Genomic DNA, 7,724 nt, shown 5'->3' on the forward strand with positions numbered 1-7,724 from the left:
ATCGAATCACCGGGGCGAGGGTGGACACATATACATTAAAAAGGGTTGGGCTCAACGAAGACCCCTGGGGAACTCCGCAAGGAAGCACAAAGGAGTGAGATTCGTGGCCCCCCAGCGCCACTGTCTGAGATCTGTCAGACAGGAATGCTTGTAAAATTTTTAAAGCCTTCCCCTGAATTCCACAGGCCCTCAACCGGTCCACCAGAAGCTTATGGTGGACCGTATCGAAGGCTGCCGAGAGGTCTAATAGGATCAGAGCTGCTCTGCCCCCTGTATCCATTACCTGCCTGATATCTTCCATAGATTTGATCAGGGCGGATTCCGTACTGTGCCCTTCTCGGAAGCCGTGTTGGGAAGAGTCCAGTACATCCGCCGATTTAAGGAAGGCACTAAGATGTGTGTTCAGGTAACCTTCTATTATTTTGGCCGGTGTAGAAAATAGGCCTCAGCTAGGCCTACCAGTGCAAGGGGTTCGCCCTTCTCTGCACAGAGTCCTCAGACTATTAGAAAGAAGTTGGCACAGAATCTGTAATAGAAAATACATAGTTTATTAAACCTCAGGAGGTGGAACCACATTCACCCAGCACCCTGTGGTGCTGAATGAAGGTAGCACCCAGAGTAGAAGAACCATGGGTCTTTTATACCCACACAGGGGCTCAGGAAAAGGACGATGCAAGCATACATGAGAAGAGTTACATACATAGATGGTCATACAGAAATGCACCGTAAATAGTATAGGAGGAGCTAGCAGTTGCTGACTCTGGTAGAAACAACCTGATAGTTACAGACTAAAAACAGATGCATGGACAGTTAGATATTCCTGCGCATGTGCAGGGTAGCAGAGTCTAAGTATAGCCAGTCCTTTAAACAGAGCACAAGGGAAGACAAAATGGCTGCCAGAAATACAAAATGGATTCCACAAAATGTACAGGATAGCCTGTAAATACCAGATGGATTCTGCTAACGCTAATTTAATCGCAGCCAATTTACGACAGACGACCCTTTTAGCGTTAGCTGAAGACATCTCCCATAATCCAGTAGGAAAAATGAAAAATATGCATATTAATTTTTAATAATTTTTTTTTTTCTTTTCATAAATTTCCTAATTCATTGCTAGGTGGGCATTTCTCATTCTAAATATTGTTAAGCGGGTATGTATGAGGTATAAACAGAAGTACAAAGGGAACAGAGAATTGGGTCATACAGATAGCAGGAGAGAGTAATTACTATTATCAGAAACAGAATTATTAGCTTTCTAGTCCTTAGCAAATCCTAGAACCATCCAGTAAAAACATTTTCAAGGTTCCCATGCATTTCAGTTACCATCAATTTCAATATCAAAGTATCCAACAGTACATATCTAATAAAAACATTTTCGCTAGACTTTTCCAGTGTTTCCTTTATGAGGGCTAGAGTATCTATCATTATACCCAATACAAACATTAAAGCAGTCAGACATATTATTTACAAAAATGATCCTGGATCCAGGGGACCAGGAGGACCATGAGAATTAGGACGAAGAGCTGCAAAGGGTTGCTCCTCCTCAAAAATGGGACGATCAATGGGGTACATTTTCAACAAAAAGAAAAAGAAGTCCTTGGGAAATTAAAGCCGCTGTACAACCAACCAGAGGGGAGTCTTCTCCCTGTGTCCGTTTGAGCCTCACAGGCAGGCTCTTGTTGTTCCCACGGTGGAGCTGCACAACTCGCAACTCAGGAATCATGGCCTAGTTTCAAGGGAAAAGTTTCTTCTTTCAGGATAGGGCAATCACCCACCAGGGCAAATGCGCTCAGCGATCCTGTCCAGTGTTTCAGGCAGTGCACCAGTTTTCTTCATTTCAATCTAACAGGCACCAGAGACACAGCACCTGTACCCTGAACTCAAGTCCTTCCCTAACTCCTGTATTGCTCTGCTGGCACACTGCTCTTTCGTTGGGGCCATGGATTGCATTCAGTGTGCCCAGGTATCTCCTTTACAGCCACTTTGGGACCAGGATTCAGAGGCCTGATGCTAGGATCTCTGAAGCAACCCTTGTTTCAAAGGGGGTTACCTCAAGCAAAAACCTTCTTCCCTTCCTGGTCGGTCTGTGACTCTCAGCTGGGCATCAAAAGCTTGATCCACGATTTCTCCTTTCTGATTTGTGACCCCGTCTTTCGCCCAAGATAGTAGCAGGGGTACGCTCATCACAATGCTTCCGGCCTTCTACCTTCACTGAGGTCCTGGTTGCCAGCAGTGCCTGTGCAGGTTACCTTCACTTTGACTTCAAGCTGGACTGGTGCTGACTCCTCAAGCTGGATCTGATGTACGCGCCCCTCTGGCAATGGTTGTAAAGCAGCAAATATCTATTGGTGGACAGAACAAAAGGTCTTTAGACAAGGCACAAAAATAATCTATCAACAGAGAGGATAGTCTCAGAATACTTCCTAGTCCAGGGACGCCCCATATATTAACAAGGCACCCTGGAACCACTTTCATATATGTGAGAGTAAATAAAACAACAGTCTGGACCTATTAGCAAGTAAAAAAACTCTTTAGTGAACTGACAAGAGTAATACGTCACCCAATGCCAAGCAGTCAAGGAAGTCTGTGTTCATTTCTAAAGACCCTCAAGAAAAAGGAAATGTTATACACGTTTTACTCCTAAACATTGCATTATTTGTACAGGACTGCAGACACTTCTAAAATGATTTTTCTTAATTAAAGCACCTATATTGTATACTCAGGACCATGCTCTCATGTTATAGGAGCAACAGGAAAATCTAACACTGCTAATTTAACAGGGATTCCTATTACATACAGAACTAAAAACTTCAACATAATGGGTACATGTTCTCCAGCGGAACATCTTGTGACTAACAGACTCCTGTAAAACAATATTTTCCTCAAAAATGTTTGCTAAGGATCACATAGACCTCTTCCCTGCATTCTACATTTTCACAATCCAAACTATGCAACATTAGGTCTAGTAAGGACTGTCAGTTTATTTACACAGACTAGCTAATAAAACTAGCAATGCCCTTGCAAAACTGTATGTAGCATGAGAATAACAAACAATAGTGGTGTTGTCACCTGAGAATTTTCAAACAAAAACTACCCACAGCTAGTTCCCCTTAAAGATCAAATAAGGAAACAGCAACCTAGACTACTCATCCTCTCATAATTCCATCAGAGAGGATGGGTAGTAACATAGCAAAATATATTTATTCGTTTTATTAATGCTAATAATGTTTAAAACAGTATTACTGAATAGCCAATTTAATGTCTCATGGTTATTTCACAGACAGTTTAGACAGGCTCAAAAAAAAAGTAAGAAAAAGAGAGAGAACACATAAATTTGCCTACCCTTAATTTGTAGAGGAGCTAGCCTCCACTCCCCAGTTTTGACGGTAAGAAACCTGTACCAGGTTTCATTCTGTCAACACTATCAACCCCAATTTGTAGCAACTGGGCATAAACAAACTCTGAGGAGCGAAATAGCACATTTCAGCTAGCCAAAGAACATATTCCTTTAGCAAATGTACTAGTGCAACATGAGACCGCATGAAGTCAAACTGAATCCCATTGCTTCCTGAATTCAACCCTAAAAACATTTATACTATATATATATGGCAGAGCCATTGTCCTTTAAAGAGAGGTCACATATACTATGTGCATTGAGTGCACACAACAACTTGCTTTTACCACCTCTTTCTTCCCCTGCCATTTCGTCTTTCAAATGTCGAAATGTCAAAGCAACGTTGTGCTGAGCCCTACAGGCTTCTAAATGTAGGACTTTGACCTATAACCTATGCAGCTGTTCCCCAGCATGCATGCAAGGTTTTCATGTGGTGCTTCCAAGTCAAAGTGACCCTAAAGACCGAAGACAGAGCAGCAAAACCCACTCTGTGTGTCTACCAGCAATTTCAGAGGTAAGCTTAATAACTTCTGCCAATTTTTGTACATTGATATGTATAAGCAGTGTGCCAAGCGTTTGTCTAGCAGTATAGATGGTCTATGCTTACATATGTGCATTTACTGGGGCGTAAGGCAGTTTAAAAACTGATCTGACTGGAGAAAACTCATTTAAATAGTGAATTTTTACCCAATTTCGACTTTGATTTTCAGGGCACTTAAAAATTAACATCCTACAATGTTTTTGCATAATAGTCATCCCCAGAATGTCCTCTACATATCCCAGAGATGTGGCATCAAAAATGTATAATGTATACCCTTATAAAAATGAGTTTTGTACGCCTGGGTAAAGTGACATTTTCACATGTAATTGACCCCCTATTGCTGTATAGCACGGCTTAAATGCAATTTGGATGCTAGGAGGTCACAGTATCATTATTAGGCATTATAAATAGTAAAAAACGAATTTGTTTTTGCACCTATTTGAAATAACATTTTTTTTTATATATAATCAAAATATATTTTTTGTTAATAAATCTAATCATTTTGATGAGTCTACATATGAAAAGCGAGCTGCATCCCTTGCCTATTATATTGAAACACATTAATTCTTAGCCCTAAGCACAGAAGCTTATCTTGAAACATCTTAAGTCTGCGCCACTTTTAAATGAAGGACAGCCATTATTATTGAACATCAAAAACCACTCTTATCCTTATTTTAAAAAAAAGGCATTAAGAAAAGAAATCCCTACTGTCAATCTGCAAAAATAATGAAACTACATTTCTAACTTTGGAAACAGCAGTCTGAAATGCAGAATTTTACTCCGTGTTTTTGACTTCAACTATTCTCTGTAGCCGGAGTCCGAAATAGAAATGGTCTTGTTGACACAGCTGTTTAACACGTAAAGGTGTCGAAATTCACACGCCTTGCAAGTCAACCCTTCAAGCCAACACAAATCTGTCGTGCTGTATAATGTGAATGCCTTTGAATACCCTATACAAAAGATAAATGCTGTGACATTTTGTATCTGAATTTAGTCTATTGTAAAACACACAATTTAGTTTTTCTCTTTACACAGGTCATCTTAATTTTAACTTTCTAAAGGTAAAACTCTTATCCGATAATCCATGTTAATTTTGCGCCACAATTTCCACTGAGAAAATTAATTCTCAATTGGAAAATCGTTTTTATATAGGCATATAGCCCTTAAAATTTCAAGCAAGAGCATCATCTTACTTTTTGTGTAGGATTAATGCAACAGTTTTAAAAAAAAAAAAAAACAGTTTTCTATGGAAAGTCTAACTGGTCTTTGCACAAAATAGGGCAGAGGAAGGCTCCTTGGGTTTCGTTCCTCAGCTGCCCTGTCTCATCAGAGAAGCTAAACCTCAGCGCAGAACCGGGCCACAGCGAGTGCTCCTAGCCCCCACCTTTCTCCAAGGCTGTCCTGCTGCAAGCATTACACATTTTCATGTCAGTGAAGCTTTCTAAGCAGTGATTTCACCTCCTGGTTCACTCCTCTATTTTTAGCCCCCACCTTACAAGCTGCAAGGTCAAAATCTGCCTTGCACAGCCCTGAAGCTGTCAAAGACAAAAAGCCTTCCTAATGTTATCTAAACTGCAATAATTTGCCCTATGGAAACATTTATTTTAATATACAATTTCTTTTCAAGGGTCATAAATTTAGGTTCAATTCTCAGATTAGCAGGTTCAGCTTAAATTAGAACCTACAACCCTGTGGACCCAGCACATTGGCTCACTGAACCACCAAGAACACAAAGCTGCATAGGAACAATTTGCAAATTCGAAATACCCACAATTTTTCCAAGCTAAACTTTTAACGGGTCCCTAATTACTCTTCATTAATACTTTTGTACATTAAGGGTGTCATCAAATCACAGGGGTTGCTCTTTCTCTTGCTACACCCCTCTCAATTTCCTTTTGCGACTTATTGATGGTGATGAGACCAAATTAAATTTACTCCTTAACAATTTCACTTCTCAGAATTCTTTCACATATTCACAGTCATTCAATCACACGCTTTTTCCAGTGCTAGCAACATCCAAAACACAATTTACCACACCATAACATGTAAACACACATTTAACCCACAGATCAACACTTAAGACAGAAACAAAAGACAGCCCACAGACTGTACTTAAACCAAACCATTTGTAAATACTAGTTGCAAGTCATATTCACCAGATTTGGCTGGCAGAACACCAAAAAAAAACGCTCTGCATCTCATCACTTATGAATGTTACTAAGTGCACAGACCAGGATCCTTTTATGTACATATTTAGTTCCTCGGGGTACTAGTCACCACTTACAGGTATTTTTATTCCATAATGCGCTGTACATTATAGAAGAAAGACCATACTTAATATACATATCCCTATTAGGCGTCCCCTCCGAGGGGGGGCCAGTTGTGCTTCATCAAGTTTCATTTTGGTACCATTCCAAAGGCAACACATCTTTTGAAGTGTGCTAAAGACAGATATGCCAAAAAATAGTGCAGAATATGCAATATTATAATCAAAGTTGCACTTAAGGTACCTTTAGTACGATGTGCCGTTCAAATCAATTCAGTTAGAGAAAATTCTCCTCATTACCTGCCTATGTGAATTGCAAGTCACATATGTCAAAACAAACCAAGTTGGCCAACACAAAATATACCATACTCAAAGCCACAGTAAGCGTTACTAAACTACCTTACCAATCACAGGCATCAAAACCAACAGCAAGCGCCGCAGACACTTACCAATCACTTGGTGTTCAGATTCATCCTGCCAAGTTCTAAAATCGACCAAATGGTCACTGCACGGTGAATCAACAGAAGAGATCTCAGTCGAGGACCGGTGCCACCTGGATGGTCAGATCAGAAAGAAAGGAAAAGTCGCCGTGGATGCCAAGACTCTGGTCTTATCGGGCAGTGATCACGTCCAGAGCGAGATTCCAATCCTTCGTCGCGACCAATCCTTTGGGCATCCGAGTCACCGATGAGCCCCAAGTTGAGGCGCCAATTGTAGAAAATAGGCCTCAGCTAGGCCTACCAGTGCAAGGGGTTCGCCCTTCTCTGCACAGAGTCCTCAGACTATTAGAAAGAAGTTGGCACAGAATCTGAAATAGAAAATACATAGTTTATTAAACCTCAGGAGGTGGAACCACATTCACCCAGCACCCTGTGGTGCTGAATGAAGGTAGCACCCAGAGTAGAAGAACCATGGGTCTTTTATACCCACACAGGGGCTCAGGAAAAGGACGATGCAAGCATACATGAGAAGAGTTACATACATAGATGGTCATACAGAAATGCACCGTAAATAGTATAGGAGGAGCTAGCAGTTGCTGACTCTGGTAGAAACAACCTGATAGTTACAGACTAAAAACAGATGCATGGACAGTTAGATATTCCTGCGCATGTGCAGGGTAGCAGAGTCTAAGTATAGCCAGTCCTTTAAACAGAGCACAAGGGAAGACAAAATGGCTGCCAGAAATACAAAATGGATTCCACAAAATGTACAGGATAGCCTGTAAATACCAGATGGATTCTGCTAACGCTAATTTAATCGCAGCCAATTTACGACACCGGGAGTGGGAGTCTGGCAATCGGGCGATAATTGTTCATCTCCGTGATGTCAAGATTGGTTTTTTTTAGCAAGGGTAAGATGGAAGCTTGCTTCCAACTAGAGGGATATTCCCCTATCTCCAGCATCAGATTGAAGAGGGGAGTAAGAGCCCTAGCAATTGCGTCTGGTGCAAGTTTAATAACTGTTGTGGGGCAGGGATCATGAGGGGAGCCTGATTTAATTTTTTGTAGGCGACTTATCACTTC

At 40.9% G+C, this 7,724-nt stretch overlaps 1 long non-coding RNA gene across 1 annotated transcript; it reads right to left on the bottom strand.

The window, feature by feature from the left end:
* Positions 1-532: 532 nt before the first annotated feature.
* Positions 533-7,466, bottom strand: LOC146865459 (uncharacterized). The gene is made up of 2 exons (XR_014970313.1): positions 5,427-7,466; positions 533-5,319 (listed from the first exon to the last, which is right to left on the bottom strand). It is a non-coding gene; the product is annotated as an uncharacterized LOC146865459 (long non-coding RNA).
* Positions 7,467-7,724: the final 258 nt, after the last annotated feature.

The sequence above is a fragment of the Triturus cristatus genome, chromosome 2_1, assembly GCF_964204655.1.
Source record: "Triturus cristatus chromosome 2_1, aTriCri1.1, whole genome shotgun sequence".
Lineage (NCBI taxonomy): Eukaryota > Metazoa > Chordata > Amphibia > Caudata > Salamandridae > Triturus > Triturus cristatus.